General features: G+C 43.9%; 1 protein-coding gene across 1 annotated transcript in view; it reads right to left on the bottom strand.

The window, feature by feature from the left end:
- LOC142143311 (uncharacterized) overlaps positions 1 to 24,422 on the bottom strand; it is a 1,060,202-nt gene that overhangs the window by 394,347 nt on the left and 641,433 nt on the right. The window lies entirely within an intron of this gene.

Raw genomic sequence — 24,422 nt, 5'->3', positions numbered from 1 at the left:
TAACACTTGCTATACGCAGACCACTGACTACCCTCACGTTTCCTTGTCCATCCAGTTCCTCGTGTTCAATTATATACTCTCTGCCAGTGCTGCTAGTCATAGACTTTCCTCGAGCATTCTCTCACCATCTGCTGTTCCTCCAGTTCCGTTGTCACCCTGCTACCAGAGTACCTATTACCATCTATATTACTCTGGTAAGCCAACATCTAGTGATTTCCTGGGCAAAGGCTCCTAGTGCCCGTGACACCCTAAACCTCTCAGCCCAAACTTTAGTTGATCCATACAGGAGAAGGAGAAGAGACTTTTCTCCCTGCAACTGAGTGTAATACAAAAAGTAGGATAATAAGCTCAACTGATGCTCGTGATAGGTTAAATAATATTGTCACGCGCCGGTCCCGTAGATAGGTGCCGGCATTGTGACTTTTTCCCTATGAACTATGTTTTGGACTTGTTCCCACTCAGAGACACTACTTTCATAGAGGTGCTGCTGGTTGTGTGATCAGGACCTCCTCCCTGATTCTCATTGGTTCTGAGTACTTTTTAAACTACCCATGTCCTTTGTGTCATTGCCTGTTCTTCGTGTTACTCAGATTGCCTGGCTCCTGGTTACCATTACCTGTTCCTCTGTTTGGGCCTCCTGAGTCTATTGTTGCTGTGACCTGCCGGCTGGACTTACCTAATTCATCGTTGCACTTGGTACCTGTAGTTCTACTATGCCGAATCTACTATCATGGATGTCTGCTGATTGAACTTTTACTTTTACATCTATGCACCTTGAACTTGTAGTCCTCTGTGGTCTGTGGAACTTTACCGCTGTCAAGTTACAGATTGGAAACATCTTCCGTGAGTTGATCGCTGCATATTCAAGTTGATTCTATGCACTTCTGCTTTATGTTCAAGCTGGCTCCCGTTAAAGACTCTCCTGTGATTCTGCTCGCTATTCTACTGTGACTGTGTTCCATAGCGAGCTTGCTATTAAGGTTACTATTACTGAACTTCTTCTCATGAACTTTGCTTTATATTAAGATATCTCTGTGTTGGATTGTTTCTGGAAGATATTAGCCTTACAGGGCGGCACGCGGCTGGGATTCTTTGCTTCTCTATTACTTCTAAGTAACGAACTGTTTAAGGGCTCTCTGCTCTATTTGATCATATTGGGATTGATATATATTGTCCAAGAATTATCGTGATACCTGTGACCACCTGCTATGTGGAATATACCATCTTCATGTCTGGACTATTTGCTATTTCATCCCATAACAGTTGCTCAGAGTTACTAACAAACTGAAGTATATATTGTGAATTGCATTCTGTTTCTATTCCATTGCCGTGTGTGCTTTCCATGTTATATATATTCTTCCATTGATATTATACCATCAGCATATATACCTGTTGAGTCCTCAAGCAATATATCCTTCAATTTTATCATCTCTCCAGTGTCTTATTGCTACTTATATTTAGCCTGAGTGTTGCCTCCACTATCCTCTGTCACTTTTGAGGTAGATCATTATAGACATAGGCAAGGGATCATTAAAAAAATATTCAAATCATGACAAATATACTATATCAATTTCTTTACGCATTTCTCCGTCTATTCTGATGGTTTCATCAGAAGGTATTTTCAGTCTCTCAGCTAAACCTCTGTGATGATCTTTTAAAGATCGTAAGTCCTATGAAAATATGGACTACATTTATCCACACGTGTAAATCATACAGAAAAGGTTTTGAGGTTTGCAGTTTGTGAGGCAGTTAGTCATCGGAGGTGAGCTTCTACAGCGGTGGCCAATATATATCTTTTTTTTTAATCAGAGAATGAAAAAAATGACATTGACAAAATTATTAAGACCGTAGTCTTAATATTTGGCAGCACAGCCTTTGGTGAAATTACTGCAATCACCAACTTTCTATAGCCATGTATATAGCCATGGATAACCTCCCAGCACCTCTCTCCTGGATGTTTGGTCCACTCTTCTGGTGAAGCTGCTCCAGTTCTACCAGATGTGAAAGGCGTCTTCTGTTTTCAGATCTCTCCTATTGTATTTAGAATGAGACTTATTGCCGGCTAGTTCAGAACAGTCCAGTATCTTGTCTTGAACCCTTCCCGGGAACATTCTAAATTTTGTTTGGGGTCATTGTCTTGCTATAAGACCCAAGACCTTTAAAGGAGACACAGCTCTCTGACATTGTGTTTAATATTGCACTCCAAAATGGCCTGGTAATCTCCAGAATTCATGATGTTAGACAACATTCACGTAATGAAATGATGTACAACAATCCTGTGATGTTGTGAGTTAAAATTGTTGTACCTTGTATCTAGAGGTCAGATTTAATCTATTAGGTAGTTGATCAAGGTGCTTTCTCCATCATCAAATCAATTCTGTTTCTAGGGAGTTTGACCACAGTGCATTGTACCATCAACTTGTGAAAGGAGATTTACCTGAGTCTGAACCTAATCAAAGATGAGATTATATATGAAGGTGAAGGGGAATTACCAATATCTGTATCTAATCAGAGTTGAACTTGTGTATGATATCAAGTTTATTTTTTAATAAGGATGAAGGGGGATGTACTGGTGCCTGTCTCCTGTGCTCATTTCACCTCTAACTAAAATCTGTAATCTCTCTCTCTGTCTACTGATATCTTTCCATCACAATTCAAGCACCCAGTGATCACTCCTATTCTGAAAAACAAAATGCAGACCGAAACTCTTTCTCAAATTACCGTCCCATCTCTCAGCTCCCATGCCCCCCAAACTTCTGGAGAGACTTGTCTACACTCGCCTCATACACTTTCTTACCACTAACAACCTATTTTATTCTTTTCAGTCAGGGTTTCGCTTTCAACAATCCACAGAGATTGTGCTGGTCATTACTCTCTTCTAATTCTTCTGAAACTCTCTGCTGCATTTCACACTGTTGACCACTCTCTCCTCATAAAGACACTATAATCCCTAGGAGTTCAAGACACTGTCCTAACCTGGTTCTCATCCTACCTATTTAATCACTCTTTCAGTGTTAATTTCTCTGGATCCACCTCTACTCTACTTTCTTTATCAGTTGGAGTACCACAAGACTCAGTCCTAGGTCCTCTGCTATTCTCTATCTATACCTCTTGTCTTGGAAAACTAATAAGCTTCTTTGGTTTTCAATATCATCTTTATGCTGATGATACACAAATGTACCTATCCTCTCCTGAAATCTCACCATCTGTGTTGTCTCGCATTACTGACTGTCTTTCTGTCATTTCATCTTAGATGTCCTCTCTCCAACTCAAACTCAATCTTTCAAAAACAGAATTAATAATATTCCCACCCACCAAAGAAGTTTCCTGCCTGACATTTCTGTTCTTTTGACAACATGACAATAAATCACACCCCGCAAGCTGTGAGTCAAGGTGTAATCCTTGACTCACATCTATCCTTTGTTCCCCACATCAACTCTATATTTATATAATGTTGCATACATCTAAAAAACATTTCCAGAATATGCACAAATATCACATTGGTTGCTTGTTTTTCAATGAATCAAATATACAATATTACTACTGACATACAAGGCCACCTCTTCAGACAAGCTTATAATATTCCTCAACCTCCTTTTTACCAACATCTACACAGCTAAATCAAGACAACAACACTGTGACCAACATTGCTGTGTGACAGGTAGTTTACAAATGGCAGTAGCAGCGAGGAGTATAGCTGATTCCAGACGTGCAAGCAGCCAACAGGTGAGTCAGAACAAAGGAAGCCAAATCCTTCTGAGAGTGAGTAACTCGAAGAATAGGTAAAGGACTGGAAACCAATGGAGGTTTAAATAGTGCTCCAAAATGCTTAGAACCAATGGGAACAGGTAGGAGGTCATAAGCGAGGGTAACAAGTAGCACATGCGCAGAACCAAATATAAATGATGAATGAAGTTTAGTACTTTGATCACCGCTTACAAGAGGAAGGTAACAACGCCGGTTCCTGTCTATGGGACCGGCGTGTGACAGTGATAGTGTTTAGTATCTGAGGGAACAGGAGATGTACAGGTCTCTGCTGCTGATCTGTGATGATTCTATATGCCATAAGGGCCACTGTAATCATGGTGCAATGTAAAGCTAGCAATGATTTAACACTTATTGTAATAATAATAACAATAATAATAATAATAATAATAATATTAATAATAATAATAATAATGTTATATCTACAGCTCACAGTGCATTGTAGGATGATGAAATTCTATATTATATGACAGAGTCTTACCTGTAGCTTCACATGTTGGGGGTGATTGGCCTGGTTTGGTTCTCGTACCAGCAATCTCTTTACCGTTTGTGTTAACGCACCAACACATACCAGTGCTGCCATGACACTGCTTTGGCTTGTAGTTGCCATTTTCATCACATTTAGGTACAAAAGTACCTATTAGATGTTGATCATGTGCATGCTCACGTTCCTTTAAGCAAGGAGTATCATGTTCTGAAACACATGTATGACAACACAATGTAACATTTTTGAAGCAGAACAGTACCATGTTTAATATTTATTTATTACATATAATGCAACTCTGCTCAAAAATGGAGTAGAGATGACTTTTGCCACTTCTATGGTGGCAGAAGATATAAATACACAGAGGATCTCATGACCATAAGTACACACCCTAGCTCCTACTCAACATCCGCTCCTTGTGGACTGCCCCTTACAGTGGCTGAAAGGAGGCAAATATGGAGGAAGGAGCGGAAATACGCAGCTGTTAATAATAATAGATATATAGATACAATTGTATTTCCTTTGATGGCATTTTGGGATAAATAACATTTTCTTCTGATCGGTCGTGAGATTCTAATTTATTTCAGTAATCATTCTCTGACGATAACAGGGAAAAGTGTATTGTTCATTCCTGATAGGAGATGAGATTCTATATAACATCAGCAATTATTATCTGAGGGTCAAGGGGTCTTATTGTTGATTTTTCCTGTCTGATGGATGGAGGCTGCCAACCCCTGCTACTAACTTTGGCATAGAGGTGACACGAGGCACAGGGGACAATGTTTGGGAAAATATAAAGATTAAGGGCCTGAGGAGATCAATGAGTAACTTTGCATCTTGTCAAAACCATGTTGCATTGGAGGGGGAAGTTAATTTAAAATGTGGGGACAGATTTATAGTTGGGGTAGACCATGTCCTAGATCAATTTTAAATTTTAGTGTAAAAATAAAGCTAGCAAGTATTTGTATGCTACATGACAAAAAAAGCCAGTATTTTCTTTATGTGCAAAATAATAAACTAATTTGCACCCCTTGCATTGTAACATGGTTTGTCCAGGATCAAATTTACTACTTTTTTTTGCCTTACTTTCCTTAATGAGTCATTTGCTGATGTCTTTGATAAAGTTCATGCAGAGATCCTTCCACCTCATCGTTTATGGGATTGCCCTATAGAATTGTTGCCTGATAAAATGCCACCTAGAGGTCGAGTTTATCCTCTTTCTCAACAGAGACTGAAGCCATGTCTGTCTATGTTAAAGAAAATCTACAAAGAGGCTTTATTTAGACCATCGGTCTCTCCAGCTGGGGCCGGTTTCTTTTTTGTGAAGAAGGACGGTTCACTTCGTCCTTGCATTGACTATAGTGGACTTAATTTAATAACTATTAAGAATCGTTACCCTATTCCATTGATCACTGAGTTATTTGATTGAATTAAAGGTGCTAAAATCTTTACCAAACTGGATCTCAGAGGGGCTTATAATTTAATTCATATTCGGTCTGGAGATGAGTGGAAAACCACTTTTAATACCCATGATGGCCATTACGAATATTTGGTAATGCCCTTTTGACTTTCTAATGCTCCTGCAGTGTTTCAAAGTTTTATTAATGAGATATTTCGAGATCTTTAGTATTCTTATGTCGTATATTTGGACGATATCCTCATTTTTTCTGAAACCTTAGACGTTCATAGGAGACATGTGGCTGAAGTTTTAACTAGACTTCGCAGAAATCATCTTTATTGTAAGCTAGAGAAATGTTCCTTTGAAGCAGCTTCTATGCCCTTTTTAGGATTCATTATCTCCGGTTCAGGCCTTCAAATGTACCCAGAAAAGGTTAAATCTATTTTAAATTGGCCACTTCCAACTACTCTCAAAACTATTCAACGTTTTTTGGGCTTGCAAATTATTACAGACAGTTTATTTTGAATTATTCTAGTATTGTGGCTCCCATTACAGCTTTGACTAGAAAAGGAGCAAATTTGAAAAAATGGCCAGAAGGAGCTTTAAAGGCTTTTTCCTATCTCAAGGAAGCCTTCTCCTCAGCACCTATTCTACAGCAACCAAATTTGCCTTTGCCTTTTTTCGTGGAGGTAGATGCATCGGCGGTTGGAGTTGGAGCAGTTCTTTCCCAGGGATCATCTACCAATCATTTGTTGCCTTGTGCTTTTTTTTTCTCTGAGATTTTTGCCAGCAGAACAGAATTATGCGATAGGAGATAAAGAGTTATTGGCAATGAAGTTGGCATTAGCTGAGTGGCGATATTTGTTGGAGGGAGCTCAACATGTGGTGACCATTTTTATGGATCATAAGAATCTTTTGTATTTACAGACAGCACAGTGTCTTAACCCTCGTCAGGCTAGATGGTCCCTCTTTTTCTCTCGTTTTAACCTTCATGTCACCTTTAAACCAGGACATTTAAATAAAAGAGCGGATGCATTGTCTCGAGCTTTTGATAATTCATCTGATTTGGGTTCATTTACTAGTCATTCCATCTTGGATCCCAAGTGTTTGCAAGTGTCTACAGTTTCTCCATCTACTCCTCCTGGCAAGTCTTTTGTTCCTAAAACACTCCGGAAGAGACTATTGCCTTGGTATCATGCTTCTAAATTTTCTGGTCATGCAGGATTTTTGAAGACTTATGAACTGATCTCTCGCTCCTATTGGTGACCAACTCTTCGCACTGATGTTAAAGAGTTTGTGGCTGCATGTGATGTTTGTGCTCAGCTTAAATCTTCCCGTTTGGCTCCTATGGGACCGTTACTGCCATTGTCAATTCCTTCTAAACCATGGACTCACATCAGCATGGATTTTATAACTGATCTTCCTACTAGCAAGGGTCATAATACCATCTGAGTCGTGGTAGACCGTTTTTCAAAAATTACTCATTTTGTTCCACTTGTAGGTCTGCCGTCTTCTTCAGTTTTGGCCCAACATTTTATTCGGGAGATATTCCGGTTAGATGGCTGTCCTCAAGAGATCGTTTCAGATAGAGGAGTACAATTTACTTCAAAGTTTTGGCGAGCCTTGTGTAAAGCATTGGGAGTCCAGCTTAACTTCTCTTCAGGATATCATCCGCAATGTAATGGCCAGACAGAGAGAGTAAATCAAGATCTTGAGACTTTTGTTCGTATGTTTTCTTCTGCCACACAGGATAATTGGATGGATCTTTTGCCTTGGGCAGAGTTTGCTCATAATAATTTATTCCATGAATCTACGGCGTCTACTCCATTTTTTGTCGTGTATGGTTTACATCCTGTGTTGCCTAAGTTTTCAAATGTTCCTGCAGCTGCGGAACTTCTTCGGAACTTTTCTTCTATCTGGACTCAAGTTACATCTCAGCTCAAGAAAACTTCTATTCGCTATAAAGTTGCAGCAGACAAGAGACGTCGGGCTGTTCCTGAAATCAAGGTGGGGGATAGAGTTTGGTTGTCCACTCGAAACATTTCTCTGAAAGTTCCTTCAATGAAATTTGCTCCTAGATTTATTGGTCCTTATAAAATTTTGAAGATTATTAATCCAGTTTCTTTCAAATTAAGGCTTCCTTCATCACTGCATATTTCCAATTCATTTCATGTATCATTGTTGAAGACTGTGGTCATTAATCGTTTTGCATCTGCTACATCTTCTTCAGTTTTGCCAGAATTTTTTCAACAAAAGGACTTTGAAATTACTCAGATTCTGGATTCTAAGAAGGTTCGAGGAACAATTAAGTAATTAGTAGACTGGAAAGGGTTTGGCCCTGAAGAGCGTACTTTGGTGAATGCCTCTAATATTAATGCCCCGGCACTTTTGCGGAAGTTTCATATTAAGTTTCCTCGGAAAATCATCGCTAAGTGTCCAGTGGCCACTTTTAAAAAGGGGGGTAATGTCACGAGCCGGTCCCGTAGATAGGTGCCGGCATTGTGACTTTTTCCCTATGAACTATGTTTTGGACTTGTTCCCACTCAGAGACACTACTTTCATACAGGTGCTGCTGGTTGAGTGATCAGGACCTCCTCACTGATTCTCATTGGTCCTGAGTACTATTTAAACTACACATGACCTTTGGGTCATTGCCTGTTCTTCGTGTTACTCAGATTGCCTGGCTCCTGGTTACCATTACCTGTTCCTCTGTTTGGGCCTCCTGAGTCTATTGTTGCTGTGACCTGCCGGTTGGACTTACCTAATTCATCGTTGCACTTGGTACCTGTAGTTCTACTATGCCGAATCTACTATCATGGATGTCTGCTGATTGAACTTTTACTTTTACATCTATGCACCTGGTACCTGTAGTCCTCTGTGGTCCATGGAACTTTACCGCTGTCAAGTTACAGATTGGAAACATCTTCCGTGAGTTGATCGCTGCATATTCAAGTTGATTCTATGCACCTGTGCTGTATGTTCAAGCTGGCTCCCGTTAAAGACTCTCCTGTGATTCTGCTCGCTATTCTACTGTGACTGTGTTCCATAGCGAGCTTGCTATTAAGGTTACTATTACTGAACTTCTTCTCGTGAACTTTGCTATATATTAAGATATCTCTGTGTTGGATTGTTGCTGGAAGATATTAGTCTTACAGGGCGGCACGCGGCTGGGATTCTTTGCTAACAAACTGAAGTATATATTGTGAATTGCATTCTGTTTGTATTCCATTGCCGTGTGTGCTTTCCATGTTATATATATTCTTCCATTGCTATTATACCATCAGCATATATACCTGTTGTGTCCTCAAGCAATATATCCTTCAATTTTATCATCTCTCCAGTGTCTTATTGCTACTGATATTCAGGCTGAGTGTTGCCTCCACTATCCTCTGTCACTTTTGAGGTAGATCATTATAGACAGAGGCAAGGGATCATTAAAAAAATATTCAAATCGTGACAAATATACTATATCAAGTTCTTTACGCATTTCTCCGTCTATTCTGATGGTTTCATCAGAAGGTATTTTCAGTCTCTTAGCTAAACCACTGTGATGATCTTTTAAAGATCGTAAGTCCTATCAAAATATGGACTACATTTATCCACACGTGTAAATCATACAGAAAAGGTTTTGAGGTTTTCAGTTTGTGAGGCAGTTAGTCATCGGAGGTGAGCTTCTACAGCGGTGGCCAATATATATCCTTTTTTTTTTAATCAGAGAATGAAAAAAATGACATTGACAAAATTATTAAGACCGTAGTCTTAATATTTGCCAGCACAGCCTTCGGGCAAATAACTGCAATCACCAACTTTCTATAGCCATGTATATAGCCATGGATAACATCCCTGCACCTCTTTCCTGGATGTTTGGTCCACTCTTCTGGTGAAGCTGCTCCAGTTCTCCCAGATGTGAAAGGTGTCTTCTGTTTTCAGATCTCTCCTATTGTATTTAGAATGAGACTTATTGCCGACTAGTTCAGAACAGTCCAGTATCTTGTCCTGAACCATTCCTGGGTACATTCTAAATTTTGTTTGGGGTCATTGTCTTGCTATAAGACCCAAGACCTTTAACGGAGACACAGCTCTCTGACATTGTGTTTAATATTGCACTCCAAAATGGCCTGGTAATCTCCAGAATTCATGATGTTAGACAACATTCACGTAGTGAAATGATGTACAACAATCCTGTGATGTTGTGAGTTAAAATTGTTGTACCTTGTATCTAGAGGTCAGATTGAATCTATTTGGTAGTTGATCAAGGTGCTTTCTCCATCATCAAATCAATTCTGTTTCTAGGGAGTTTGACCACAGTGCATTGTACCATCTACTTGTGAAAGGAGATGTACCTGAGTCTGAACCTAATCAAAGATGAGATTATATATGAAGGTGAAGGGGAATTACCAATATCTGTATCTAATCAGAGTTGAACTTGTGTATGATATCAAGTTTATTTTCTAATAAGGATGAAGAGGGATGAACTAGTGCCTGTCTTCTGTGCTCATTTCACCTCTAACTAAAATCTGTAATCTCTCTCTCTCTACTGATATCTTTTCATCGCTATTCAAGCACCCAGTGATCACTCCTATTCTGAAAAACAAAATGCAGACCGAAACTCTTTCTCAAATTACCGTCCCATCTCTCAGCTCCCATGCCCCCCAAACTTCTAGAGAGACTTGTCTACACTCGCCTCATACACTTTCTTACCACTAACAACCTATTTTATTCTCTTCAGTCAGGGTTTCGCTTTCAACAATCCACAGAGATTATGCTGGAAAATGAGTCACAGCTAAATTAAATGTCATTACTCTCTTCTAATTCTTCTGGAACTCTCTGCTGCATTTCACACTGTTAACCACTCTCTCCTCATATAAACACTATAATCCATAGGCCTTCCAGACACTGTCCTTACCTTGTTCTTATCCTACCTATCTAATCACTCTTTCAGTGTTAATTTCTCTGGAACCACCTCTACTCTACTTTATCAGTTGGAGACCACAAGACTCAGTCCTAGGTCCTCTGTTGTTCTCTATCTATACCTCTTGTCTTGGAAAACTAATAAGCTTCTTTGGTTTTCAATATCATCTTTATGCTGATGATACACAAATTTATCTGTCCTCTCCTGAAATCTCACCATCTGTGTTGTCTCGCATTACTGACTGTCTTTCTGTCATTTCATCTTAGATGTCCTCTCTCTAACTCAAACTCAATCTTTCAAAAACAGAATTAATAATATTCCCACCCACCAAAGAAGTTTCCTGCCTGACATTTCTATTCTTTTGACAACATGACAATAAATCACACCCCGCAAGCTGTGAGTCAAGGTGTGATCCTTGACTCACATCTATCCTTTGTTCCCCACATCAACTCTATATTTATATCATGTTGCACACATCTAAAAAACATTTCCAGAATACGCACAAATATCACAGAAGACACTGCAAAAACTTTAATTCATGCACTCATCTCCCGCATCAACTATTGCAATTCCCTCCTTACTGGCCTTATACCTATAATCACTACAGACTCTTATCCCTACAATCTATTTTGCATGCAGCGGCTAGATTTATTTTCCTTGCAAAACGTTTTTCCTCTGTTGAGCCACTCTGTCAGTCTCTACATTGGTTGCTTGTTTTTCAATGAATCAAATATACAATATTACTACTGACATACAAGGCCATCAAGAAAATTGCACCAACATACATCTTCTCAATTGTCTCAAAATATTTCCCAACTCGACACCTTTGCTCTGTACAAGATCTGCGTCTCTCATCCACTCTCATTACATCCGCCCGTTCCCAGTTACAGAACTTTTTTTGGGCTGCACCTACTTTGTGGAATTCCCTACCTCACACAATAAGACTTTCCTCTAGTCTTCACACCTTCAAGTGTTCTCTGAATACCCACCTCTTCAGACAAGTTTATAATATTTCTCAACTTCCATTTTACCAACCTCTACACAGCTAACACAAGACAACAACCCTGTGACCAACATTGCTGTGTGACAGGTAGTTCACAATCAGCAGTAGCAGCGAGGAGTATAGCTGATTCCAGACGTGCAAGCAGACAACAGATGAGTCAGAACAAAGGAAGCCAAATCCTACTGAGAGTGAGTAAGTCGAAGAACAGGTAAAGGACTAGAAACCAATGGAGATTTAAATAGTGCTCCAAAATGCTTCGAACCAATGGGAACAGGTAGGAAGTCATAAGCGAGGGTAACAAGTAGCACATTCGCAGAAACAAATATAAATGATGAATGAAATTTTGTTGCTTTGATCACCGCTTACAAGAGGAAGGTAACAACGCTAGTACCTGTCTATGGGACCGGCGTGTGACAGTGATAGTGTTTGGTATCTGAGGGAACAGGAGATGTACAGGTCTCTGCTGCTGATCTGTGATGATTCTACATGCCAAAAGGGCCACAGTAATCATGGTGCAATGTAAAGATAGCCATGATTTAACACTAATTCTCATAATAATAATAATAATAATAATAATAATAATAATAACAATAATAATAATGTTACATCTACCACACACAGTGCATTGTAGGACAATGAAATTATATATTATATGACAGAGTCTTACCTGTAGCTCCACATGTTGGGGGTGATTGGCCTGGTTTGGTTCTCGTACCAGCAATCTCTTTACCGTTTGTGTTAACGCACCAACACACACCAGTGCTGCCAAGACACTGCTTTGGCCTGTAGTTGCCATTTTCATCACATTCAGGTACAAAAGTACCTATTAGATGTTGACCATGTGCAAGCTCACGTTCCTTTAAGCAGGGAGTATGATGTGCTGAAACACATGTATGACAACACAATGTAACATTTTTGAAGCAGAACAGTACAATGTTTAATATTTATTTATTACATATAATGCAACTCTGCTCAAAAATGGAGTAGATCTGACTTTTGCCACTGCTATGTGTCAGGATCTGCCTGTAGCTTATGCATTACATGCTGCTTTGCCTGGCAGCTCCTGTCTTTTGTCCTTATTATTATTGCAGCAGTATCTCTAATTACCAGAGGTGCTGCTATTGTGCCTTTCATGTTGCATTATTATTATTATTATTATTAATATTTATTTATAAGGCGCCACAAGTCGTCCGCAGCGCCGTACAGAGACAAACAAAATTACAATACAATGGGAGACAGCACAGTACAGTAAACACAGCAACTCAGTAAGCTCAATGCACAGCTATAGAGGGCGGGGAAGGGGGAGGGAGGATCCTCAAACGACGGGGTTCAAGAAGGAGGGCGCAGAAGACAGGGAGACCCCTAGGGGGGAGGAGGGAGCGAGAGTGGACGTGGGGTGGAGGACCCTCAAGGAGGAGGGCTAAGTAGCTGGAGAGCAGAGTTAGAAGTGGTGGAAACAGGAGGAGAGATGGCCCTGCTCAGAGGAGCGTACAATCTAAGGGGAGGTTAGGGGTAAACCCATTCTTCAATTATCGCATGCACCTGGGTGTGTTCTAATTTCCCTTATATATACCTGTCACTCCCAGCACACAGGGCTGGTTATTGATGTTACACCCTGTGGTTTCTTCCTCCTGCTTTGCTCCTGTGATTATGCTGCATTGGGATCTCAACATACATTCTGCTGACCTGTTTTCATCTGTGAACCTGGTACTTTCCTGTGCATTTCCCTGTACTTGCTGCCTGGAATCTTTCCACACCTCCCGTTTACCTGCAACTGTGTATACCTGGTAATTTCTGCAAGACCATTATTACATCATCTCTTCAGACTCTTCAGCAATAAACTTGTATGTTTTACACCTTATTTATGGCTCCTTAGCTGTATTTCTACATTGATTTGTGACAGTATAACCAGCCCCAAAACACCTTAGGAGTCAGGTGAAAGTTTTTTTTATTTCTGGGACTATTTTGTTCTGGAATTCATTTTCATATCTATTTTTGGAAAATGTCTGCATTATCAGCCTTTGAATTGCCACAACTACAGGCTTTACAGATGGATATAATCCTGCTACGCTCCCAGCTGGCTGAATTTTCTACCTTGCTGATGGACCCACTCAGGAGGCTGTCAGACTCTGTCTCTCCTAATGCAGAAGCAAGTGATTTGTTTCCACCAACTTTCTCTACTGTGGAATCTGTGCAAGCAGCACCTCTTAATTGTGCTCCTACAAATTTGCAGTGTACCAAGAACTATGACTTAACTAATTCCCGGTTCACAGGTGGTCCACGCCCCCATCTTTCCGAAGAGGAGTGGCGGCGCAGAATAACAAACAAATTGTGTCTGTACTGTGCCAGCAATGAGCACTTCTTACAGGACTGTCCTATCCGTAGACCCCGTCAGCTTACTGATTCATACCCTGTTGTTTCCTCTCTGCATTTCAAATTTGTTTATGCTCCACCATTTCTGTTCTCTGGAATGAGACCCAATCTGCTAACTCCAGCCGCCTGTCCTGAGGCGCCAGCTCCTGCCGCCTGTCCTGAGGCGCCAGCTCCAGCTGCCTGTCCTGAGGAGCCAGCTCCAGCCGCCTGTCCTGAGGCGCCAGCAGCCTCTGTCTCCTGTTGCGAGGTCCCAGCCTCTGTCTCCTGTTGCGAAGTCCCAGCCTCTGTCTCCTGTTGCGAGGTCCCAGCCTCTGTCTCCTGTTGTGAGGTCATAGCCTCTCTCCTGTTGTGGGGTCCCAGCCTCAGACTCCTGTTGCGAGGTCCCAGCCTCTGTCTCCTGTTGTGGGGTCCCAGCCTCTGTCTCCTGTTGCGAGGTCCCAGCCTCTGTCTCCTGTTGTGAGGTCCCAGCCTCTGTCTCCTGTTGCGAGGTCATAGCCTCTCTCCTGTTGTGGGGTCTGAGCCTCAGACTCACGTTGCAAGGTCCCAGCCTCTGTCTCCTGTTGTGGGGTCCCAGCCTCTGTCTCCTGTTGCGAGGTCCCAGCCTCTGTAACCTTTTGCAAGGTTCCAGCCTCTGCTTCCAGCTTGGTGCCTGCTGCCACTGTGCTTACTGATCCATCCCCTGTTGTTTCCTCTCTGCATTCCAAATTTGTCTATGCTCCACCATTTCTGTTCTCTGGAATGAGACCCAATCTGCTAACTCCAGCCGCCTGTCCTGAGGTGCCAGCTCCTGCCGCCTGTCCTGAGGCGCCAGCTCCAGCCGCCTGTCCTGACAAACCAGCTCCAGCCGCCTGTCCTGAGGCGCCAGCAGCCTCTGTCTCCTGTTGCGAGGTCCCAGCCTCTGTCTCCTGTTGCGAGGTCCCAGCCTCTGTCTCCTGTTGCGAGGTCATAGCCTCTCTCCTGTTGTGGGGTCCCAGCCTCAGTCTCCTGTTGCGAGGTCCCATCCTCAGACTCCTGTTGCGAGGTCCCAGCCTCTGTCTCCTGTTGCAAGGTCCCAGCCTCTGTCTCCTGTTGCGAGGTCCCAGCCTCTGTCTCCTTTTGCGAGGTCCCAGCCTTTGCTTCCAGCTTAGTGCCTGCTGCCACTGTGTTCGGTCCCGAGCCGGCTGCCACTGTGTCCGGTCCCGAGCCTGCTGCCACTGTGTCCGGTCCCAAGCCTGCTGCCACTGTGTCCGGTCTAGAGTCTGCTGCCACTGTGTCCGGTCTAGAGCCGGCTGCCACTGTGTCCGGTCTAGAGCATGCTGCCACTGTGTCCGGTCCCGAGCATGCTGCCACTGTGTCCGGTCCCGAGCATGCTGCCACTGTGTCCGGTCCCAAGCATGCTGCCACTGTGTCCGGTCCCGAGCCTGCTGCCACTGTGTCCGGTCCCAAGCATGCTGCCACTGTGTCCGGTCCCGAGCCTGCTGCCACTATGTCCGGTTCCGAGCCTGCCGCCGCAGCTTCTGCAGCCCGAGTCTCCTGTTACCGTGCTATTCAGTGCCGAGTCTCCAGCCACTGCCTCCAGTGCCGAGTCTCCAGCCGCTGCCTCCAGTGCCGAGTCTCCAGCCGCTGCCTCCAGTGCCGAGTCTCCAGCCGCTGTCTCTATTCCAAAACTACAGTCCGTTCCAGAAACCTTGCCAGTCCATGCGGTCCAGCGCGAGTTGCCAGTCCATGCGGTCCAGCCCGAGTTGCCAGTCCATGCGGTCCAGCCCGAGTTGCCAGTCCATGCGGTCCAGCCCGAGTTGCCAGTCCATGCGGAACAGCCCGAGATGCCAGTCTAAGCCTGCTGCCAAGCCTGCCGCCCAGTCCGGGTCTCCTGTCAAGCCTGCTGCCAAGCCTGCCGCCCAGTCCGGGTCTCCTGTCAAGCCTGCTGCCAAGTCTGTTGCCCAGTCTGGGCCTGCTGCCAAGTCTGAACCATCCGTTGCCGAGGATGCCAAGTCTGAGCTGTCACCTACTTTTGAGGGGCAACTTTTTCAATTTAGTGCTCTACTAAGGTTTTGTGCTTCTTATTTTCCCTCAGTACCTAGCCTTGTCAGTGACCCAAGGATGCAAGTTTTGTTTTTGTTAACATATTTTAGAGGAGAGGCAATGGAATGGGCAAACCTTTTGATTGAGTGTGATCACCCCATCCTGTCTGACTTACAACTATTTGTTGAGGCTGTGATCAACAAGTTTTAACCCAACACCTCCCGCTATGCCATCTTGCGGGGCCTCTACATTATCAGCAGTACCACCCATCTCACCTGGCCAAGAGATACCTTTGTGCTCCTCCCAGTTGGCGCAGATCCCAGCTCCAAGGAAGTCCCGTAAGAGAGGAAGACGTAAGAAGAGAGGTGGTTCTGCAGTGCCTAAACTGGCAGCTGGCATGGTCTCTTTTGCCTTTCCGCCCACGGACGAGGACTTTTCTGCCAGGCCCCCTATTGTGGACTATGATTCCGATGAATTTAGACATTTTTGGTAATCGGACATCTGCAATCTGCTCTGGGGAGGGGGGGGGGGGGTACTGTCAGGATCTGCATGTAGCTTATGCATTACATGCTGCTGTGCCTGGCAGCTCCTGTCTTTTGTCCCTATTATTGTTGCAGCAGTACCTCTGATTACCAGAGGTGCTGCTATTGTGCCTTTCATGTTGTATAAGGGGTTAACCCATTCTCCAATTATCCCATGCACCTGGGTGTGTTCTCATTTCCATTATATATACCTGTCACTCCCAGCACACAGGGCTGGTTATTGATATTACACCCTTTGGTTTCTTCCTCCTGCTTTGCTCCGGTGATTATGCTGCATTGGGATCTCAACATACATTCTGCGGACCTGTTTTCATCTGTGAACCTGGTACTTTTCTGTGCATTTCCCTGTACTTGCTGCCTGGAATCTTTCCACATTTACCTGCAACTGTGTATACCTGGTAATTTCTGCAAGACCATTATTACATCATCTGTTCAGACTCTTCAGCAATAAACTTGTATGTTTTTCACCTTATTTATGGCTCCTTAGCTGTATTTCTACATTGATTTGTGACACGATGGTGGCAGAAGATTTAAATACACAGGGGATCTCATTACCATAATTATACACCCTAGCTCCAACTCAACATCCGCTCCTTGTGGACTGCCCTTTACAGTGCCTGAAAGGAGGCGAATATGGAGGAAGGAGCTGAAATACACAGCTGTTAATAATAATAGATATATAAATACAATTGTATTTCCTTTTGATGGCATTTTGGGATAAATAACAATTTCTTCTGATCGGTCCTGAGATTCTAATTTATTTCAGTAATCATTCTCTGATGATAACAGGGAAAAATGTATTGTTCATTCCTGATATGAGATGAGATTCTATATAACATCAGTAATTAGTATCTGAGGGTCAAGGGGGCTTATTGTTGATTTTTCCTGTCTGATGGATGGAGACTGCGAACCCCTGCTACTAACTTTGGCATAGAGGTGACACGAGACACTGGGGACAATGTTTGGGAAAATATAAAGATTAAGGGCCTGGGGAGAGCAAAGCAAAAACAATGAGTAAATTTGCATCTTGTCAAAACCATGTTGCATTGGAGGCGGAAGTTAATTTAAAATGTGGGGACAGATTTATAGTTGGGGTAGAAGATGTCCTAGATCAATTTTAAATTTTAGTGTAAAAATAAAGCTAGCAAGTATTTGTGTGCTACATGACAAAAAAAAGCCAGTATTTTCTTTATGTACAGAAAAATAAACTAATTTGCACCCCTTGCATTGTAACATGGTTTGTCCAGGATCAAATTTACTCCTTATTTTGCCTTACTTTCCTCAATGACACAGGCCCTAAACCTCTCAGCCCATACTTTAGTTGATCCATACAGGAGAAGGAGAAGAGATTTTTGACCCAGCAACTGAGTGTAATACAAAAAGTAGGATAATAAGCTCAACTGATGCTCGTGATAGTTTAAATAATATACTATATCAAGTCCTTTACGCATTTCTCCGTCTATTCTGATGGTTGCATCAGAAGGTATTTTCACTCTAACAGCTGAACCTCTGTGATGATCATTTAAAGATCGTAAGTCCTACCAAAATATCGACTTCATTTATCCACTCGTGTAAATCATTCAGAATAGGTTTTGAGGTTTGCAGTTTGTGAGGCAGTTCCTGATCGGAGGTGAGTTTCTACAGCGGTGGCCAATATATATCCTTTTTTTTTAATCAGAGAATGAAAAAAATGACATTGACAAAATTATTGAGACCGTAGTCTAAATATTTGGCAGCACAGCCTTTGGTCAAATTACTGCAATCACGAACTTTTTATAGCCATGTATATAGCCATGGATAACCTCCCTGCACCTCTCTCTACTGGCAGTTTGGTCCACTCTTCTGGTGAAACTGCTCCAGTTTTCCCAGATGTGAAAGGCGTCTTCTGTTTTCAGATCTCTCCTGTGGTATTTAGAATTTATTAGTATTATTAATAATATTTATTTATAAGGCGCCACAAGGCGTCTGCAGCGCCGTACAGGGACAAACAAAATTACAATACAATGGGAGACAGCACAGTACAGTAAACACAGCAACTCAGTAAGCTCAAATCACAGCTAGAGAGGGCGGGGAAGGGGGAGGGAGGATCCGCAAATGACGGTGCCCAAGAAGGAGGGCGTGGAAGACAGGAAGACCGCCAGGGGGGATGAGGGAGCGAGAGTGGACGTGGGGTGGTGGACCCTCGAGGAGGACGGCTAAGTAGCTAGAGAGCAGAGTTAGAAGTGGTGGAAACAGGAGGAGAGATGGCCCTGCTCATAGGAGCGTACAATCTAAGGGGAGGGGTGGACAGACAGAGAGACACAGGGGAGAGAAGGATAGTAGGGGGACAGAGGCAGAAGATAAGGTAGGAAGTTAAGTGGGAGACAGAAAGGCTTTAAGAAAAAGGTGGGTTTTTAGGGTCCGTTTGAAACTGGACAGATTAGGGGAAGTTCTGATGGAGGGAGGGAGCTTGTTCCAGTGGAGGGGGGCAGCGCGGGCAAAGTCTTGGATACGCGCGTGGGGGGAGGTTATAAGGAGGGAAGAGAGGCGACTGTCAGAGGCGGGATGGAGCATTAATAGAGAGGAGGGTGGAGATGTAGGGCGCAGTGGAGTTGGCGAGGGCCTTGTAGGTGAGTGTGAGGAGCTTAAAGAGGATTTTGAAGGGGAATGGGAGCCAGTGAAGGGCTAGGTAGAGGGGGGAGACAAAAGAGGAGTGGCGGGAGAGGAAAATAAGCCTAGCTGCAGCGTTAAAGACGGATCAAAGGGGATCGAGATGAGAGTGGGGAGGCCAGTGAGGAGGAGGTTGCAGTAGTCCAGGCGGGAGATGATCAGAGAGTGGATAAGGCATTTGGTGGCATCTTGGGAGAGGAAGGGCCGGATGCGAGCGATGTTGCGCAGCTGGAAGCGGCAGGATTTAGCAAGAGAGAGGATGTGGGGGCCAAAGGAGAGAGAGGAGTCGAGGATGACACCAAGGCAGCGAAGTTGGGTGACAGGGGAGATAGAGGTGTTGTCGACAGTGATGGAGAGGTCAGAAGGGGATGGGGTATGAGAGGGAGTAAAAACTATGAGCTCAGTTTTGGCAAGGTTAAGTTTGAGGAATCGAGAGGACATCCAGGAGGAGATGGCAGAGAGGCAGGCGGACACCCTAGAGAGGAGGGAGGGAGAGAGATCAGGAGAGGAGAGGTATAGTTGAGTGTCGTCAGCGTAAAAGTGGTAGCTGAAGCCGAATGAGCTGATGAGTTCACCCAGGGAGGAGGTGTATACAGAGAAGAGTAAGGGTCCCAGAACAGAGCACTGAGGGACCCCGACTGGAAGGGTGGATGGGGGGGAGAGAGACCCAGAGGTGGTGACAGAGAAGGATCGGTGAGTAAGGTAAGAGGTGAACTAGGACAGGACTGGGCCAGAGAGGCCGAAAGACTGGAGGGTGTGAAGGAGGAGGGGGTGGTCAACGGTGTCAAAGGCTGCAGAATGGTCAAGGAGGATGAGAAGGGAGAAGTGGCCCCTGGCTTTAGCAGAGAGGAGGTCATTGGTGACTTTAGCCAGGGCAGTTTCAGTGGAGTGGAGGGGGCGGAAACCAGACTGGAGAGGATCAAGGAGGGAGTATTCAGAAAGGTAGGAGGTGAGACGGCTGCAGACAAGCCTCTCGAGAATTTTGGAGGCAAAAGGGAGAAGAGATATGGGGCGATAGTTCGAGAGAGAAGTGGGGTCGAGATTAGGTTTCTTAAGAATGGGGGATACGAGAGCATGTTTGAAGGAGGAGGGGAAGATGCCAGTGGAGAGGGAGAGATTAAAGAGGTGAGCGAGGTGGGAGCAGGTGGTGGGGGAAAGGGAGCGAAGAAGGTGGTAGGGGATGGGATCCAGGGGACAGGTAGTGGGGGGGGAGGATGAAATGAGAGAGTGGACTTTCTCGCCGGTGGTGGGACGGAAGGAGTGGAGGGGAAGGTGGTTGGGGGGGAGGACAGAAGAGTGGGAGGGGTGGAAGAGAGAGTGGAGGAGGAGATTTTAAGTCGGATGGCCTCGATTTTAGAGGAGAAGAAGGAGGCGAAATCGGAGGCAGTCAGGGAGGGGGAGAGGGGAGTGGGCCAGGAGAGTGCTGAAGGTGGCAAAGAGGCAGCGGGGATTAGAGGACTGGGAAGAGATGAGGGATTTAAAGAAAGATTGTTTAGCAAATGAGAGGGCAGAGCTGTAGGATGAAAGGATGAATTTAAAGTGGAGTAAGTCAGCCAGGGAGCGGGATTTTCTCCAGTGATGTTCGGCGGAACGAGAGCATTTTTGGAGGAAGCGGGTAAATTTGGAGTGCCAGGGTTGGGGTTTGGAGCAGCGGGGGTGGACGGAGTGGGCAGGGGCGACTGCGTCCAGAGTGGAGGTGAGGGTGTGATTGTAGAGGGAGACCGCCTGGTTGGGGCAGGTCTGGGAGGAAAGGGGAGAAAGAAGGGGATCGAGAGAGGAGGACAGAGAGGCAGGGTCAAGAGCGTCGAGGTTGCGTATGGACAGAGTAGGTTTGGGCAGGGGGAGGGGAGCAGGAGAAGAGGAGAGAGAGAAGGAGAGGAGATGGTGGTCGGATAGAGGAAAGGGAGAGATGGAGAAGTCGGAGAGATTACATAGGTAGGAGAAGACAAGATCAAGGGAGTGACCAAGGCAGTGGGTAGAGGAGGAGGTCCATTGGGTGAGACCAAGGGAGGAAGAGAGGGTGAGCAGTTTGCTGGAAGCAGGGTAGGTGGGGTTGTCGATGGGGATGTTAAAGTCACCGAGAATGATCGAGGGGAGATCGGAGGAGAGGTAGTGAGGAAGCCAGCTAGCAAAGTTGTCAAGGAAGAGGGAGGTGGGGCCAGGGGGGCGGTAGATGACAGTGACGCGGAGGTGAATGGGTAGAAGAGGTGGATGGAGTGAGCTTCAAAAGAGGAGAAGGAGAGGGAAGGTTCAGGGGGAATGACACGAAAAGTACAGGTGGAGGAGAGGAGGAGGCCAACTCTACCGCTTGGGCGGGCACCAGGCCTGGCGGAGTGGGTGAAGAGAGGCCACCATAGGAGAGGGCAGCGGGAGAAGTAGTATCAGAATCGGAGAGCCAGGTTTCAGTAACGGCAAGAAGGTTAAAGGAGTTGGATAAAAAGAGGTCGTGGATAGCAGTCAGCTTGTTGCGGACGGATCTGGCATTCCAGAGGGCACAGAAGAAAGGGGGAGAGGAAAGGGGGGAAATGGGGATGAGGTTAGCAAGATGAGCAGCGCGCGGGGGATGGCGGGGAGGAACGGGAGAGGTAGGGCGGGGGGGGAGTATGGGTATGGAGTGATGGAATGAGAGCGGGGAGGCATAGTAGGGAGAGAGAGTAACAGAACAGTGAGATAGTGGGGACAGTGAAAAACAGGTAAGAACAATGGCAGGAAGACAATGAAAAGTTGGAAGATAATAACGAATTAGGGCGTGGAGGGCATGGAACAACAGTACAGTGAGATAATAAGGACAAAGGAAACAGGTAAGAATGATAGCAGAACAGTAAGATAATAAGGACAGCGGATAACAGGTAAGAATAAGCAGGGAGACAATAGCAAGATGGAGGACAATAACCAATTAGGGCGTGGAAGGCAAGGAATAATAGAAGGAGAGGTAATAAGGACAATGGAAATAGGCAAGAATAATAACAAGTAAAAGTAGTTGCTGGTAAATATAAAATCAGGAAAAACAAGATAAAGGCATATAAAATAATGTTTTATATGCAGTTGATTCAGTTAAGCCAGGGATTCAGCAGGAGAAAGGTTAACTGACAAGCCGGGTCGGTACACAGTAGATCATATCAGTAGAATGAGACTTATTGCCGGCTAGTTCAGAACAGTCCAGTATCTTGTCTTGAACCATTCCTGGGTACATTCCAAATTTTGTTTAGGGTCATTGTCTTGCTATAAGACCCAAGACCTTTAACAGAGACACAGCTCTCTGACATTGTGTTTAATATTGCACTCCAAAATGGCCTGGTAATCTCCAGAATTCATGATGTTAGGTAACATTCACGTAATCAGATGCGGTACAACAATCCTAAAACATCACTGATCTTTCTCCAGAATTGACTATATGAAACTTAGCTTTCTGTAAACATATGGATGATGTGCTTTTACGAAAAGCTCTAATTTAGTCTCATCTGTTCACAGGAATTCAGGTGTGTTTTTGCAAACTCCAGTAAGGCTTTTTTATGTCTCTTTCTCAGCAGTGGGGTCCTCCAAGGCCTCTGCACATATAACCCTCTTTGTTGACATGGCGACGGATAGTGTGAGTTGAAATTGTTGTACCTTGTATCTAAAGGTCAGATTGAATCTATTTGGTAGTTGATCAACGTGCATTCTCCATCATCAAATCAATTCTGTTTCTAGGGAGATTGACCACAGTGCCATGTACCATCCACTTGTGAAAGGAGATGTACCTGAGTCTGTTCCTAATCAGAGATGAGATTCTATACAAAGGTAAAGGGGAATAACCTATTTCTGTATCTAATGAGAGTTGAACTTGTGTATGATATCAAGTTTATTTTCTAATAAGGATGAAGGGGGATGTACTGGTGCCTGTCTCCTGTGCTCATTTCACCTCTAACTAAAATCTGTAATCTCTCTCTCTCTACTGATATCTTTCCATCACTACTCAAGCATGCAGTGATCACTCCTATTCTGAAAAACAAAATTCAGACCCAAACTCTTTCTCAAATTACCGACCCATCTCTCAGCTCCCATGCCCGCCAAACTTCTAGAGAGACTTGTCTACACTCGCCTCATACACTTTCTTACCACTAACAACCTATTTTATTCTCTTCAGTCAGGGTTCCACAGAGATTGTGCTGGTCAATGAGTCACAGCTAAATTAATTATTCTGGAACTCTCTGCTGAATTTCACACTGTTGACAACTCTCTCCTCATATAGACACTATAATCCCTAGGCCTTCAAGACACTGTCCTAACCTGGTTCTCATCACTCCTATCTAATCGCTCTTTCAGTGTTAATTTCTCTGGATCCACCTCTGCTCTACTTTCTTTATCAGTTGGAGTACCACAAGACTCAGTCCTAGGTCCTCTGCTATTCTCTATCTATACCTCTTCTCTTGGAAAACTAATAAGCTTCTTTGGTTTTCAATATCATCTTTATGCTGATGATACAGAAATGTATCTGTCCACTCCTGATCTCCAACCATCTGTGTTGTCTCGCATCACTGACTGTCTTTCTGCCATTTCATCTAAGATGTCCTCTCGCCAACTCAAACTCAATCTTTCAAAAACAGAATTAATAATATTTCCACCCACCAAAGAAGTTTCCTGCCTGACATTTCTACTCTTTTGACAACAGGACAATAAATCACACCCCACAAGCTGTGAGTCAAGGTGTGATCCTTGACTTACCTCTATCCTTTGTTCCCCACATTAGCTCTATATTTATATCATGTTGCATACATCTAAAAAACATTTCCAGTGTACGCACATATATCACAGAAGACACTGCAGAAGCTTTAATTCATGCACTCATCTCCCGCATCACCTATTGCAATTCCCTCCTTACTGGCCTTATACCTACAATCCATACAGACTCTTATCCCTACAATCTATTTTGCACGCAGCAGCTAGATTTATTTTCCTTGCAAAAAGTTTTAACTCTGTTGTGCTACGCTGTCAGTCTCTACATTGGTTGTCTGTTATTCAATGAATCAAATATAAAATATTTCTACTGACATACAAGGCCATCAAGAAAATTGCACCAATGTACATTTTCTCAATTGTCTCTATATATTTCCCAACTTGACACATCTGCTCTGTACAAGATCTGTGTCTTTCATCCACTCTCATTACATCCTCCCGTTCCCAGTTACAGGACTTTTTTAGGGCTGCCCCTAATTTGTGGAATTCCGTACCTCACACAATAAGACTTTCCTCTACTCTTCACTCCTTCAAGTGTTCTGTGAAAGTCCACCTCTTCAGACATGCTTATATTATTC

The sequence above is a fragment of the Mixophyes fleayi genome, chromosome 3 (genome assembly GCF_038048845.1).
Source record: "Mixophyes fleayi isolate aMixFle1 chromosome 3, aMixFle1.hap1, whole genome shotgun sequence".
NCBI classification, from domain to species: Eukaryota; Metazoa; Chordata; class Amphibia; order Anura; family Limnodynastidae; genus Mixophyes; species Mixophyes fleayi.
The sequence above is the reverse complement of the archived record's forward strand: the minus strand, read 5'-3'. Positions and strand labels throughout refer to the sequence as shown.